The sequence below is a fragment of the Piliocolobus tephrosceles genome, chromosome 9, assembly GCF_002776525.5.
Source record: "Piliocolobus tephrosceles isolate RC106 chromosome 9, ASM277652v3, whole genome shotgun sequence".
Classification (NCBI taxonomy): domain Eukaryota; kingdom Metazoa; phylum Chordata; class Mammalia; order Primates; family Cercopithecidae; genus Piliocolobus; species Piliocolobus tephrosceles.
The window spans coordinates 88193019-88206757 of record NC_045442.1 but is presented as its reverse complement, the minus strand read 5'-3'; the positions used below and the strand labels follow the sequence as shown (position 1 = coordinate 88206757).

General features: G+C 47.0%; 1 pseudogene; it reads right to left on the bottom strand.

Annotated features, from left to right (window-relative positions):
- Positions 1-3209: 3209 nt before the first annotated feature.
- Positions 3210-11663, bottom strand: LOC111531345 (annotated as a pseudogene).
- Positions 11664-13739: the final 2076 nt, after the last annotated feature.

Sequence of the window (13739 nt, the reverse complement as noted above, 5' to 3'; positions counted from 1 at the left end):
TCAGATCTCAAACTCTGTGCTGGGAAAACCACTACTCTCTTCAAAGCTGTCAGACAGGGACATTTACATCGGCAGAGGTTTCTGCTGCCTTTTGTTTGGCTATGCCCTGTCCCCAGAGGTGGAGTCTACAGAGGCAGGCAGGCCTCCTTGAGCTATGGTGGGCTCCACCCAGTTCGAGCTTCCCAACTGCTTTGTTTACCTACTGAAGCCTCAGCAATGGTGGGCGCCCCTCCCCCAGCCTCACTGCCACACTGCAGTTAGATCTGACTGCTGTGCTAGCAATGAGGGAGGCTCCGTGGGCATGGAACCCTCCAAGCCAGGCAAGGGATATAATCTCCTGGTGTGCCATTTGCTAAGACCCTTGGTAAAGCGCAGTATTAGGGTGGGAGTGACCCGATTTTCCAGGTGTTGTGTGTCACGGTTTCCCTTGCCTGGGAAAGGGAATTCCTTTCTCCCTTGCACTTCCCTGGTGAGACAGTGCCTCACACTGCTTTGGCTCTTACTTGTTGGGCTGCATCCACTGTCCTGCCCCCACTGTCCAACACACCCCAGTGAGATGAACTTGGTACCTCAGTTGGAAATGCAGAATTCACCCATTTTCTGTGTCACTCACTTTGGGAGCTGGAGGCTCGAGCTGTTCCTATTCGGCCATCTTGGCATGGATCTCTTAGCTCATTTCTATTGCTGTATTTTCAGATTCACTGATTCTTTTCTCAGCTGTGTCATATCCACTGAAGAGCATGTTGAGACATTCTTCATCTATGTTGCTGTATTTTTTGTCTTTTCTGTTTCTGTTTGATTGTAGGATTTCTGCCTTTCTTCAGAAATTACCCGTCTGCTTCTGCATGTTGAACCTTTCACATGAGAACCTCTAAGGTATTGATCACAGTCATTTCCCATCTCCTGTCTGACAGTTCCAACCTTGGTGCCATGTCAGATTCTGGTTAGGATGCCTGCCTTGTCTCCTGGACTGAGCTGTGAGTTCTTCTTGTGTTTCACATGCCTCCTGTTTTTGTTATTGTAGCGTTGTTGGAAGTTGAACATCTTATGGGGGTGGTGGGCATGGAAGTGATTTTTTTTTACACTGAACATGAGCATGCCTTTCCTTCAGCATGGAGGGTTGTGTTAATGCTGTCACCACTTTGGCTGAATTTGAAATTTATTGTGCTCTTGTTACCCTCAGAGCCAGAGAGTTCCAATTCCTCTGGTTATACCTTGTGTTTAGGGTGTGAACTACTTTTCCAGAGGGTTTTCCCCACTTCCTGTATTCTGCCTGGCTTAGGAGTCTGGCTAGGTGGTTTTGGGTCTTCTCTTTGTGTTGCTGCTTGTGAAGAATCTGTTGTTGCAGTTCTCCCAGCTAGGCGCCACTGCCACGTGTGCCTGATGTCTGTTAGCATGGTATTGGGGGAAGGGAGAAGGGTACCTCAGACGTTCTGAGTAGGCCTGGACTCAGGCAGGCTCAGTGCAGCTGATGCTTTCCTAAGTGCCCTGTACCTGTTCCAGCTCTCATGAAGTGTCTCACATGTTTCCCTGCCTTTTCCAGGCATGCACATTTCCTTTAATAGTCCATTGCCCCAGCTGCAGTGGGTTTCCACCCATGCCCCCAGGAAGCAGGGTGCATTGCTCTTCCTCTGAAGATTAAGGCTGCTGTTCCCTTCTCTAAGCAGGATGGGGAGGGAGCTATCTCAACATTCTCAATGATCTTCCCTGGGAGTGGATTTTGGGCTTCATGGAGGAAAACCTTGCAAGAGGTGCTAATGCTCCCGAATCTCCATCCCCTTCAGGTGTCCTCCTTCTCATACTAGTCATGCAAAAGTTGTAAGATTCAAAATAGAGTCACTTGTGTCAAATCCTGGCCTAAATTGTGGGTGCAGTGAAGAGGATGAGGGGAGACAGGCTGAGGTGAAGTTGGAGAAAGGGCCAGAAGCTGGGTCGTGCAAGGCCATGGGGGCCAAAGGAAGGAACTGGTGTCATGCTAAGGGAGCCAGTGGAGGAACTAGAATTTGGCACTTCCTTGCTCTTATTTACTTTTAAAGGAGGCTAGTCTGAAAGTTTGGGAGAGGGTGAGTGGGCAACATGGTTTATAAGGTCCCTACTCAACCCCAAATCCCATGACCCTGTCCCATGTCTATATCTAGTGCAGGATAATGAGTTTCTGCTTCCATCTCTCTCAAAATACTACTTATCCTTTACAACAGAGCTGGGGAAGGCCATGAAGGGAGGACTATTGCCCATAATTTAACTGATAACAGTAGCTATCACAAAAAGTTATTCCAAACCACAGCTTACTACGTGAGTCACACAAGGATAGAGAGGTGCAGATACAAAATTCCTGCCTGACACACTGTCTTATAAGCCCAACCCCAAACTGCAAGGGCTTAAACTGAACTCCAAGAGCACAAATCCTATCTAACAACCACTGACAACAATCAGAACTCTCCGGCTCTTGTAAAAAGCCAATAAGCTTTCTTCTTTTTGGCGTCCACAAGAAACCATTTTGTTTTTCCTTCCAACTTTTAGGTTCAAGGGATTCATGTGCAGGCTTATTACATGGGTAAATTGCGTGATGCTGGGGTTTGGTGTACAAATTATTTCATTACCCAGGTAGTGAGAATAGTACCTGACTGGTAGTTTTAGATCCTCATTCTTTTCTAATCTTCCACCATCCAGTAGGCCCCAGTGTGTCCACGTGTACTCAATATTTAACTCCTACATGAGAACATGTGGTGTTTGATTTTCTTTTCCTGCATTAATTCTCTCAGGATATTGGTCTTTGGTTGCATCCATGTTGCTGCAATAAACATGATCTCATTCTTTTTTTTAAGGCTATGTAGTATTTCATGGTGTATATGTACCACATTTTCTTTATCCAGTTCACCACTGATGGACACCTAAGTTGATTCCATGTCTTTGTTATTGTGAGCAGTGCTGTGACGAACATATGCATGTGTGTCTTTATGGTACAATGACTTATATTCTTTTGGGTATATACTCAGTAATATACCCAGAGGATTCCTTATATTCCAAGGACTATAAGTTGTTCTACCATAAAGACACACATGCATATGTTAAAATGGGTCAAATGGTAGTTCTGTTGTTATTGTTTTTTTCCCAAATCAATAGGTCTTTTATTGCACCATTTAAATATCACAAGTAGGTCTTAGGAGTCATCTGGCATCTTGTTTCTGTAGCTGGACAACTCTTAGGTCTTATTCATCAGCATGCTGAACAGTTCCTTTTTCAGATACATAGATACCATGCAAAAATGTCCTGATATGACTGTTGTGGTTTGCTGAATCAAAGCCGCTGAATTTGAAACAAGCTCAATGCCATTTCCTTCAAGGATTAATTCATCTTTCAGAGTTTGACATACTGAACAAGCAACACCTGGTCTCATCCGAACCCTGTGGATGTATGTTTCACCCAAGAAATTTCGAATTTCAACAAAAGACCCATTCTCCTGGATAACAACATTGATGGGGAAGTGAGCATACACAGACCTCATCTTGTAATGGAAGCCCAGTGTAACACCCTTGATCATATTCTGTACATGACTACAAATAGTCCTAACCATAGCCAGTTCCTCTCTGTTACCTCACCGTTTGTCAACCCAGAGCCTCTTTTTTTTCTTTCCAAGAAGACTGAGTTCTACATTGATGTGATTGAAGTCCCTCTGCAGGGTTCTTCTGGGGCCCTTCACAATAACTGTTCGTCACTTCAGTGTAATTACATTTTCTGGAATGTTGACAGTCTGATTGCTGAGAATGTCTCTATTCTTGTAGTAGACACGGCAACTAAAGAGGTAGTGCTGTTTTAAGTTCTTAGAGAAATCTCCAAACTGATTTCCACAGTGACTGAACTAATTTACATTTCCACCAGCAGTGTGTAAGCATTCCCTTTTCTCTGTAACCTTGCCAGCATTTGTTATTTTTTGGCTCTTTAATAGCAGCCATTCTGACTGGCATGAGATGGTATTTTATTGTGGTTTTGACTTGCATCTCTAATGATTAGTGATGTTGAGCATTTTTTTCATATGCTTGTTGGTCACGTGTATATCTAATCTTCTTTTGAAAAGTGCCTGTTCATGTCTTTTGCCCACTGTTTAATGAGGTTGTTTTTTGCTTGTTGATTTGTTTAAGTTCCTTTTAGATTTTGGCTATTAGACCTTTGTCAGATGCTAGTTTGCAAATATTTTCTCCTATTCTGTAGGCTGTCTGTTTACTCTGTTGATAGTTTAGTTTGCTGTGCAGATTCTCTTTAGTTTAATTAGGTTCCACTTGTCAATTTTTGTTTTTGTTGCAATTGCTTTTGGAGTCTTCATGAAATCTTTGCCAGGGTCTATGTCCAGAATGATATTTCCTAGGTTTTCTTCCAGGGTTTTTATAGTCTCAGATTTCCCATTTAATTTTTTAAGCCATCTTGAACATTTTTTTCAAAACAACTGGTGTAATCACCACTTTCCCTAGTAACACCCTAACCTTTTCCTTTGTTCTCCAGACATACCAGAGGCCACCCTGGTCTGTGTGTATGTCCTGAATTGCAATCCCACTTCTTGTTTATTATTCCCAAATAAAACCTTTCAATTTAGAGATTTATCTCTTTATATTTGTTTATGTTGACAATTAATTCATTTAAAAATTTTAGCTGAATTTTCTTACCAGTTTATATGGCACCTGGTGGTGTCTGCCTAGGTAAACAAATACTCAACTCCTGTTTCTTTTGGCATGAAGCTGTGTCTGCCTGGATTTTGGGTTAGTTGGTTGACCTGTGACCTCAGTACTCTGGTGGGTTCAAGAAAAGTCATGATTGTGCAATTTGTCTAGCTTTTTTTTCTGGTTGTAAGAGGGATACATTGTTCTAACCCTCTACATTTTCTGGGCTGACACAGGAAGCCCTTTCCTCAGGTCTAAACACATAGAAAGCAAGGTTTTTCTCAGATATTTGTGCCAGAACTACTGCTTCCCTCTTTTTCCTGGAGAGAAGACATATGTAAAGGGGTTTGCAAGGCTCTGCTCTTGTTTTGAAAAACACATCTGCACATGTCCGTGCTTGCCAGAAACCTCAAACTATTCAGCCAGTCTCCTGAGCACTGTAGCTTTCCCATTTTGGAAAAGGCTTTGGAAAATAGGAGTGAAGATTGAGTTGTGTTTCAACCAGGGTTTCTGTACTCCAACCAGAGGCGTGCCGACTGGAAGAATCATTATGGAAAGGATGGGGCTGAGGCAGAAACTGAGCCGGCCATTGGGATGTCAGGGCTGGCCATGGAGGACTGCGTGAGGCCTGGGGCTGCAGTCGGGCTCCCGGCTCCCCAGAAAGGTTCTGATAATAGTGGCTTGAGAAAGGAAGTGAAAGCTTCCCCTTTTAAGCTACGTTGTAAACTCCCTCAGCAAAGTTGTTTATAGGAAGTGGTAGAACAAATATTATTTAAGGAACAGTGTAGGGAGATTAGGACTCTGTCCAGCCAAGGCATTTAATCTCACCTGAGGGAAGTGAATATGTCCAGCTGCTGAAGAATGTTAAATAGGCCAGCTCAGAAAGGGCCCCCAGGCTGTTTGCCTAATGCTGTTCTTAAGAGAAGGGTGGAAAATGCCCTCCTTCTAGGACCAGGGAGAGCAGAAAGTGGGGAGCACAGGAGGGTAGTTTGGGGATCATCTCACACACTCCTCCTGTGAGTTTGCTAAAGCTTTGTTAATAAACCACCACAAATGGGATGGCTTAAACAACAGAAAATTATCATTGCCCAGTGCTGGAGGTGGGAAGTTTGAAAATGAGGTGTTGGCAGGGTTGGTTCCTTCTGAGAGCTATGAGTAGGGATCTGCTCCAGCTCTCCTCCCTTGGCTTGTAGACTGCTATTTCCTCTCTGTGTCTTTTCACAGGGTCTTCTCTCTGTGAGTGTTTGTCTCTGTACCCCAATTTCCCCTTTTCATAAGGACTCTAGCCATATTGGCATACTGGCTTCGTGGCCCACTCTACTCCAGTATGGCTTCATGTTAACTGATTAATTTACAAAAATCCTTCTTCCAAATAAGGCCAAATGCTGAGGGCTGGGTGTTAAGACTTCAATACGTGGATTTTGGAGGTTCTTCCCACATGATTCCTTGTTTTAAAGAAGGCATGTTGAGACTCAGGAGGAAAGAGAAGTGGAATGGAGCATTTAACAGCAGATATTTATGGAGGGTAACCATGTGACACTGTCTGGTGCTAAGGCGATCATCAAGTCTAAGCTGCCTCCTGCTTTCCCAGAGTCACATCTTAGTGAGGAGATGAAGACCATCCACGGAAAGTGAAGGCAACTCCAGGGAGAGACAGGTATTTTGAAAATCATAAAAGAGGCCAATGACCTCAAGCTTTAGGTCACCTGCACGTGTATTGCAGAGGAGGTCCTTGAACCAGGGTTGCTGGGACTCAGTAAATCCTGGACTGTTGGAAGGAGATAGCCACAGAGCCACCTGGCAGGAAAGTGCTCCAGAGATGGGGGCATCTTGTGTGAAGGCCCTGAGGTAGGAACATGCTTGGTGAGTATGAGAAAAGGAAGAAAGTCAGTGTGGCTGCAGTGATGTGGACAAGGGAACATGGATTGAAGTGATATTGGAGAAAGGGCCCAGAACCTGGTCACACAGGCCTGTAGGGGCTGAGGGAAGGAGACAGTGGAGGGACTGGAATTTGGTACTTACTTACCTTTATTTACTTTTAAAGAAGGCCACTCTGAAGGTTGGGGGAAGGATGTGTGGACAAAGTGTTCCATAAGGTCCCTTCTAGACCCCAAACCCTGTGACTTTATCCCATCTCTATATCCAATGCAGTGTAATGGGCATTTAGCCTCTTCTGCTTCCATTTCTCAACATACTACCTCTCCTTAGGTCTCCTTTAGGCCCAGGATAAATGCCACAGTGCTGCTGAGCTGACTCGGTTTGGTTTCCTAGTTGGAGACTGGGTCCTTTCTCCACTGTCTCTGAGCACTCAGCTGGTTTCGGGGTTCTGTGCAGGCTCCTCTTCCCCAGAAGCAGACACCTTAGGGCAGAGCTCAGTCTACCACCAGACCTTGCTGGGCCCTTCACTGGTAAAGGGCGGGGACAGTGTTTGAGGAGAAGAGGAAAGGAGAAAGGAGGGATGGAAGCAAAAAGAAGAAAGGAAGGAAGGAAGGTAATAAGGAAGGAAGTAGAGTACTTATTAATGCAATACTTTGGTCATATTGCAAGCTTAAGTTAGCACAGCAAGCATCTGTGAATGTATGTGTGTGTGCGTGCGCATGCACACACACACAAAGTTTGTGGTGGTGTCCTGCCTTGCCAGGCAGTACACTTGGTGTTTCAGTGACTCTCAGATGGGATACAGAGACAGGGCAGGACAGAGATGAAGAACCAGCCTAGATCCCAGCTCCACCAAGCACCAACTACACGGTCCTGGACAGGTGACAGGGTGCTTACGTCCACCATGGGGACGATACCCTTGCTTGCCTTCTTGGGTTGCTGTGGCAATAGCTACAGGTGCTCAGGAAGGATCAGCTCCTATTGGCTGCGTCCCATCAAACAGCTTGCATGCTAGGGTGAGTATCATCTTGAGCCTCTTTTCTTGATTCTACTTTAAAGAGCAGACATTACCATGTTTTCCCATGATGTCCCAGAGGCCTAAAGGCTGAGTATGAACACAAGCCCTTGAAGATCTTTCTTCTTTCCTAGCAAACCTCATGTGGACTGCTTCCTCTTGGTTGGATGAATGCAACAAGTCAGTTCTCTCTATTGTCCTTTTTTCCCACAGCCTGGAAGAGAGGAGCTCAGAGCTGCATCTTTGTGCTGTAGCTTAAGAATGGTGTTCCGGCCGGGCTCAGTGGCTCAAGCCTGTAATCCCAGCACTTTGGGAGGCCGAGACGGGCAGATCACGAGATCAGGAGATCGATACCATCCTGGCTAACACGGTGAAACCCCGTCTCTACTAAAAAATACAAAAAACTAGCCGGGCGAGGTGGCGGGCGCTTGTAGTCCCAGCTACTCCGGAGGCTGAGGCAGGAGAATGGCATAAACCAGGGAGTCGGAGCTTGCAGTGAGCTGAGATCTGGCCACTGCACTCCAGCCCGGGCACAAAGCAAGACTCCGTTTCAAAAAAAAAAGAATGGTTCTGCACAGAGCTGGCACCGTGGAACCAGCCTGCTCCGAGGGGGAATCCTAGCTCTCTTGCTTGCTGGAAAGCTATTGAACCTCTCAGAGCCCTAGTCTCCTCTCTACGATGCCTCCCTCATGGGAGTATTAAGTGAGATAATGAAGGGGGTTCAAAGGGGAGCACTTCAGCCTTTTGTCCTCCTCCCATTCCACTTGCAAATTATCCCCACAGTGAGCCATGTGCTGCTGGGGGTGTCAGAGCCCTCGGGGATTCTGGGAGGAGAAACAAGTTGGGACTCACTGAGGTATTGCTGGCATACAGAGTCATTCTTGGTAGCACCGCGGGCAGGTATCAGTTCCTTGTCCCACTGAAGGGCGTGGCACATAGCACAGAAGGGAGAGAGGTTTGTTCTCTTCTTGTCTAAATTCTGTGTTCCTCCCGGAGGAGTTCTCAGGAGATGGTCTCCTGCTAGCCTCCTGTTTTTGACACTGGTGCAATTCTGCCCTCCAATGGTGAGCCTGGGATCACTGATTGTGATACTGGACCTCTAGCCTGGACCTCTAGCTGGCTCCCGCAAGGATGTACCTCTGGGAACTGTTCCAGCCACCATGAACTGTATTTGGGCTGCTGGTCTCATGGAAGTTACGTCCTCATGGAGAGATGCAAAGGATCGTCTGTTTATATCTCTAAGCCTGGGCTGCAGACTGTTGGGTTGCTGTGGTAGGAATTCTCCACGGGTATGGAGAAGGCCATTTTTTCCATAGCTGGGAAAAATGCATCTGGGCAAATTTGTTCTGGAGTTCCAGGCATGGGCAGGTGTGCCAAGGCAGTAAGCCAGGGCAGCAAGTTCTCTGCAGAGGAGGAGAGTAAGGCTAAGAGGGGGGCACCTGTGGGAAACATGCACGGGAGAGGCCCCTGCCACTCCCAGCCTTGACATGTGGTGAAGGGAGGCAATAGATTGGGCCTGGCTGGAGGCTTCCTGAAAGCTGGCATGGAGGAGCTTACAAGCCTGTATGTCTACACTTAATCTTAGCAAAAGGCAAAGAAGCAACACAAGCTCCTGTGCCTGAAGAGCCCGAAGAATTAGGCTTCACCAAGACAGCAGAGCAGGAAGTCCTGCCTGTGTCTAACCGGCCTGTGCAATGGAGCAGAGTGGGGTGCAGTGGGGATTGCAGGAACAACCCCAGGGGTTTACCCAGAAGCTCATGCATGACAGGCTTTAACACTTGGCTTATTCAGGGAAGTGAATAAACTTTGCAGATTGAAGTTGAGGTCAAGTCTACACACTTAACACTTGCTGTTCTATTATATAGCAGTTTCTGCTGAGGAAACTTCTTCATGTAGCTTTGCAGGAGATGTCTTTATCCCGGCAGGTATTCTGAGAACTACTGGAGAGGTGTGATTATATTTCATTTTGGAGTATTGTCTAAAGTAGTTATCACAGTGGAAGTTAATAAAACTTACATTGGCTTCTGTGTTATACACAGTGCCCTGCATTTCGAAGGCAGGCCCAGGATACACAACACTTCCTTTCAGTATGATAGTCCCCATTGCTTTTATTCATCAAAGCTCTTTTGGAAATCCAGTTTCTCCAGCAGGTCTTCTCAGATTTATTAAAGCAATCATTTCCCATCAGCATGTGCACCATGAGGGACTTTGTGACAATTCATACGACTACCAGCTCCTGAGAACCACTGCATGGTCAACACTCAGCTATGGGGTTCACCTTTGGCATCCCTTCTTATTTAATTCTTATAACTCCTACCTCTCATACCTTACCAAATCCTCAGGGCGATTTTGAATTTAGGCAGTGCTATGACCCATGTATTACAGATGAGGAATCTGAGGCCCAGAGAGGCCAAGTTTCCTGAGACCACACAGCTACTAATCCCTCAAGCATAGTCTGGTCTGCCCTAGCTCCCAGAAAACTATGGAACTATAGTTCAGCACTGCAGAGGGATGCTGACCAGGCTGGGGTGAACACACACTGACAAACATCCTGGGCATCTCAACGTTAAAGGAAGGGATTATTAATCACGGACTCCAAGGGAGGTGGCTGAGAGTACAAAGTGCTACCATATGACAAAACCAGATAACATCAGTGGCCAGGCATTCTGCATGGCAGGTAGGTAGAGGTTCAGGGATCCAGTGACCTAAATGCACAGATCAGTGTTCAAAAGATGCCCCTCCAGGCAGTGGGGAGAGATGCATGGGGAGGGGACAGGAGTATTTCCAAGCTCTGTGTTTTAATACCACGTTTTTCTTCCCTCTATTCTGGTCCTCCGGGGCTCTGTAGCCACGCACACCTGCCTGTCACCTCCTTCCATGGGCAAAACCCTCAGCATGTTCTTCTTAGAGTCATGGCTGGCTCCCCATCCTGGCTGGGGTCCACTCCTCTCTGAATGTTTGCCGTGTCTAGGTTACAGGTGGAAAACTGTAAAAGCAAAAGCAAAACGTGATTGTTGTTTTTGCACATAAAACTGAATTTGACATTGTAATTGTACAGGTCAGACAACTGGAAGAGAAACACAGGGCTGAAGGCCACTGCCAGAGGCAGCTGACTTGGGGGCTGTTACGGCCTGGGTGTCAGCACTGTTGAGTTTCTCTTGCTCAGTTCATGAGCATCCCATCAGTTCCAGTCATGGGAGAGGGGGACCAGAACACGGAGGGGCTGAGGGCCTCTCTTCCACCCCCCTGCCACATGTAAACAGTGCCTACATTTTAGGGGCCTCAGTCATTAGACTTTCCAGAGTGAGAGGCATGTGAACTCTACATTGACTTTGCTAGGATTGGTTTACCTGAGTGTTTGCCCTGGTAGGAACATTGTTGTCTATAGCAAAACTATTTTTTAAGAAAATCATTAATGTGTTTTATGTGTACACATCTTGTCTATGTGATTAAATTGGTTTGGTATGAGAGATAAAGCAACATGATGTGTGATTATTGGTGAGAAGTTCTTCATTGATTTTGGACAGAGGAAAGGATCAGTGTCTGGAATAGCTGACCCAGCAGGATAGTCAGGAAAGGAAGGGTTCTGCCTCGGCCAAGCTGGCTTTAGTTAGAAGAAGAGACTCAGATGTTTTCAGATGCGATGATCAGGGCCTGTGTCTGAGCTGCTCTGTCCACCAGCTGCTTCCCACCCATGGGCAAGCTCAGGACCCTACAGGTCCAGCTAGGCTGGCCTCAGGTCTAGGGCCAGGGTGCCTTCCCAGAGCCCAGTCTTGTCTCCCTACCATGGTGACCTCTGTGCCTCAGGCCTATCTCCTCTCTTTGCATGTCATTTGTTCATGCATCTCTCTCTCTGAACCTTCTCCATTGGGGCTGAGTTATGCAGCTTTTTCTCACTGAACACATGGAGTGCCTTCATCTTCCAGCTTTGACAGAGATCTTGACAGCTCCCTGGGATCTTCTGCTTCAGGATTTCCCTGCCAGCTGTCTGCACTCATGGGTAAATGGGCCCTTCCCTTCCAAACCAAATCACCCAATCCCTGAGGCTCCTGGCCCCTCTTCTTCCTGTTGAGAATTCCCTGGACAGAGTAGCGGGATGAGGATCTTGCCCCACTCATCGCTCCTTGCTCACAGGCACACAAGTATCTGCATCTGTGCAAGTCACCATGGACTCAGCCCAGCCAAGAAAGGTGGGACCCGTGAACAAAATCAACCTGCAAACACGAGAGGTGGCCAAAGGCAGCGACAGTTTAGCGGCAGCTATTGGATGTTTCCCGGGTATATAAGGCATAAATGCACTTAGTTTTCAGAGTCCCAGTTTTTAGGGCCTTCCCACCCTCTGATTCTGCAAAATCTCATGTGTGTATGGGATGGGAGTGGTTGGGGGATATCTGGGCCCGGGGCCAAGACTTCAGTCAAGAGCATCTGTGCCGTTAACCCCCACAGCAAATCCCAACCACGTGTCTCCAAACAGTCATTGAAATTTCATGTTCTCGAGTTAAGTAATTCTTGTCCCAGTTTCAAAACCAAAGTCATTATCAAGTTTAAGTAAAGGGATGTTTTCCCTTCCTAATGAGCAACCTTCCAGCCTCTCCTGTATCTTCATATCTGTGAGTCACAGTGAGAATTACTACGGAAGGATTTCTGTTAGAAAACTAGCATAAAACTAGGGTTAGGTCAGGGTACCCTAACTGTGGTAACAGGGGGAATGAAGAGAGCCCTTTAGTTAGGACAAAGCCAGCCTGTGAGTCAGATCCAAGGGCACACTGGATGCCTACTGTGTGTGCCTCACTGACTTCTCTACACTTTCTGTGGGAGACACTGAGCCTGCTCTCAAGTCCTAGGTGTTTATTCAACCAGTTAAAAAAGGAGTTCAGGCTGGACACGGTAGCTCACATCTGTAATCTCAGCACTTTGGGAGACTGAGGTGGGCAGATCATTTGAGGTCAGGAGTTCTAGACCAGCCTGGACAACATGGTGAAACCCTGTCTCTACTAAAACTACAAAAAATTTAGCTGGGCATGGTAGCACACACTTATAATCTCCGCTACTTGGGAGGCTGAGGCACGAGAATCACTTGAACCCAGGAGGCGGAGGTTGCAATGAGCCGAGATCACGCCACTGCACTCCAGCCTAAGTGACACAGTGAGACCCTGTCTCAATAAATAAATAAATAAACAAACAAATATATAAAAATAAAAGAAGGAGTTTACACCCGGCCTGGAAGTCCATTTTCATTTTCACTTGTAAGTTTATAATCACACTTTGGAGATGTGGCACAGGCATTCAGGGAAGCAAGTTATGTAAGTCAAAGCCCAGCCTCCTTGCCCCTCAGGGCTGGGGCCAGCTCTCCAGCCACTGCTCCTTCCTCATTCATTCATTCATTCATTCATTCATTCATTCTGTGAGCATGAATGGGCGGAGCTCAGTCTAACAGCAAACCTTGCTGGGCCCTTCACTGGTTAAGGGCTGGGACAATGAGGAGAAGAGTCACATCTTAGTGAGGAGATGGAGACCTCACTGCAGGTCCAATGTGTCAATTAACATGAGCTGATGGCTACCCATGAGGAGCCACCAGCAGAAGGGGCAGAAGCCTAGGAGACAGGCAACTCATACAGCAGAGAAGTGCAAAGGTCAGGGCGCCTGTGCAGGGGGTCGAGCTGGCTTCTGAAGCATCAGGAGGGAGGGTGAGATGCCTGGGATTTGTTTAACAAAGGATGGGGGAAGGGTGTTCGGGGCTAAGGGGCAGTGAACAAAGGCCTGGAAAAGCAGCACAGCCTGGCACTGATGCGTGGAGGGAGGCCACGGGAGGGCCCACCACGCAGGCTTCCTGGTGGGACTGAGCAGCTGGCCCACTCCACAAAGCTCCCACCCACCCTCTAACAGGTGCCCAGGAATGGACAGTGGGTCTGCTCCCTGTGTCCCCATTCACCTGGCTGCCTTAGCTCCCTGAGCCTTCTTGCATCCCAGCACTTTGCACTTTGCTGGACTTTCCTCTCATTCCTAGGTGCTCTTTACCTCTGCTTTTTGAGCCTTGGCTTTGGCTTCGGCTTCTGTTTCCTGATGAGGAGCTGGGGTGACACCTCCCCATATCTCTAAATTTTTCTCCCACCCCTGACCCTGCCCTGCTGTCTCCCACACATGCCCCATAAAGACCAGGATGCAACAACCCTCAACATGCATATTGCATATAG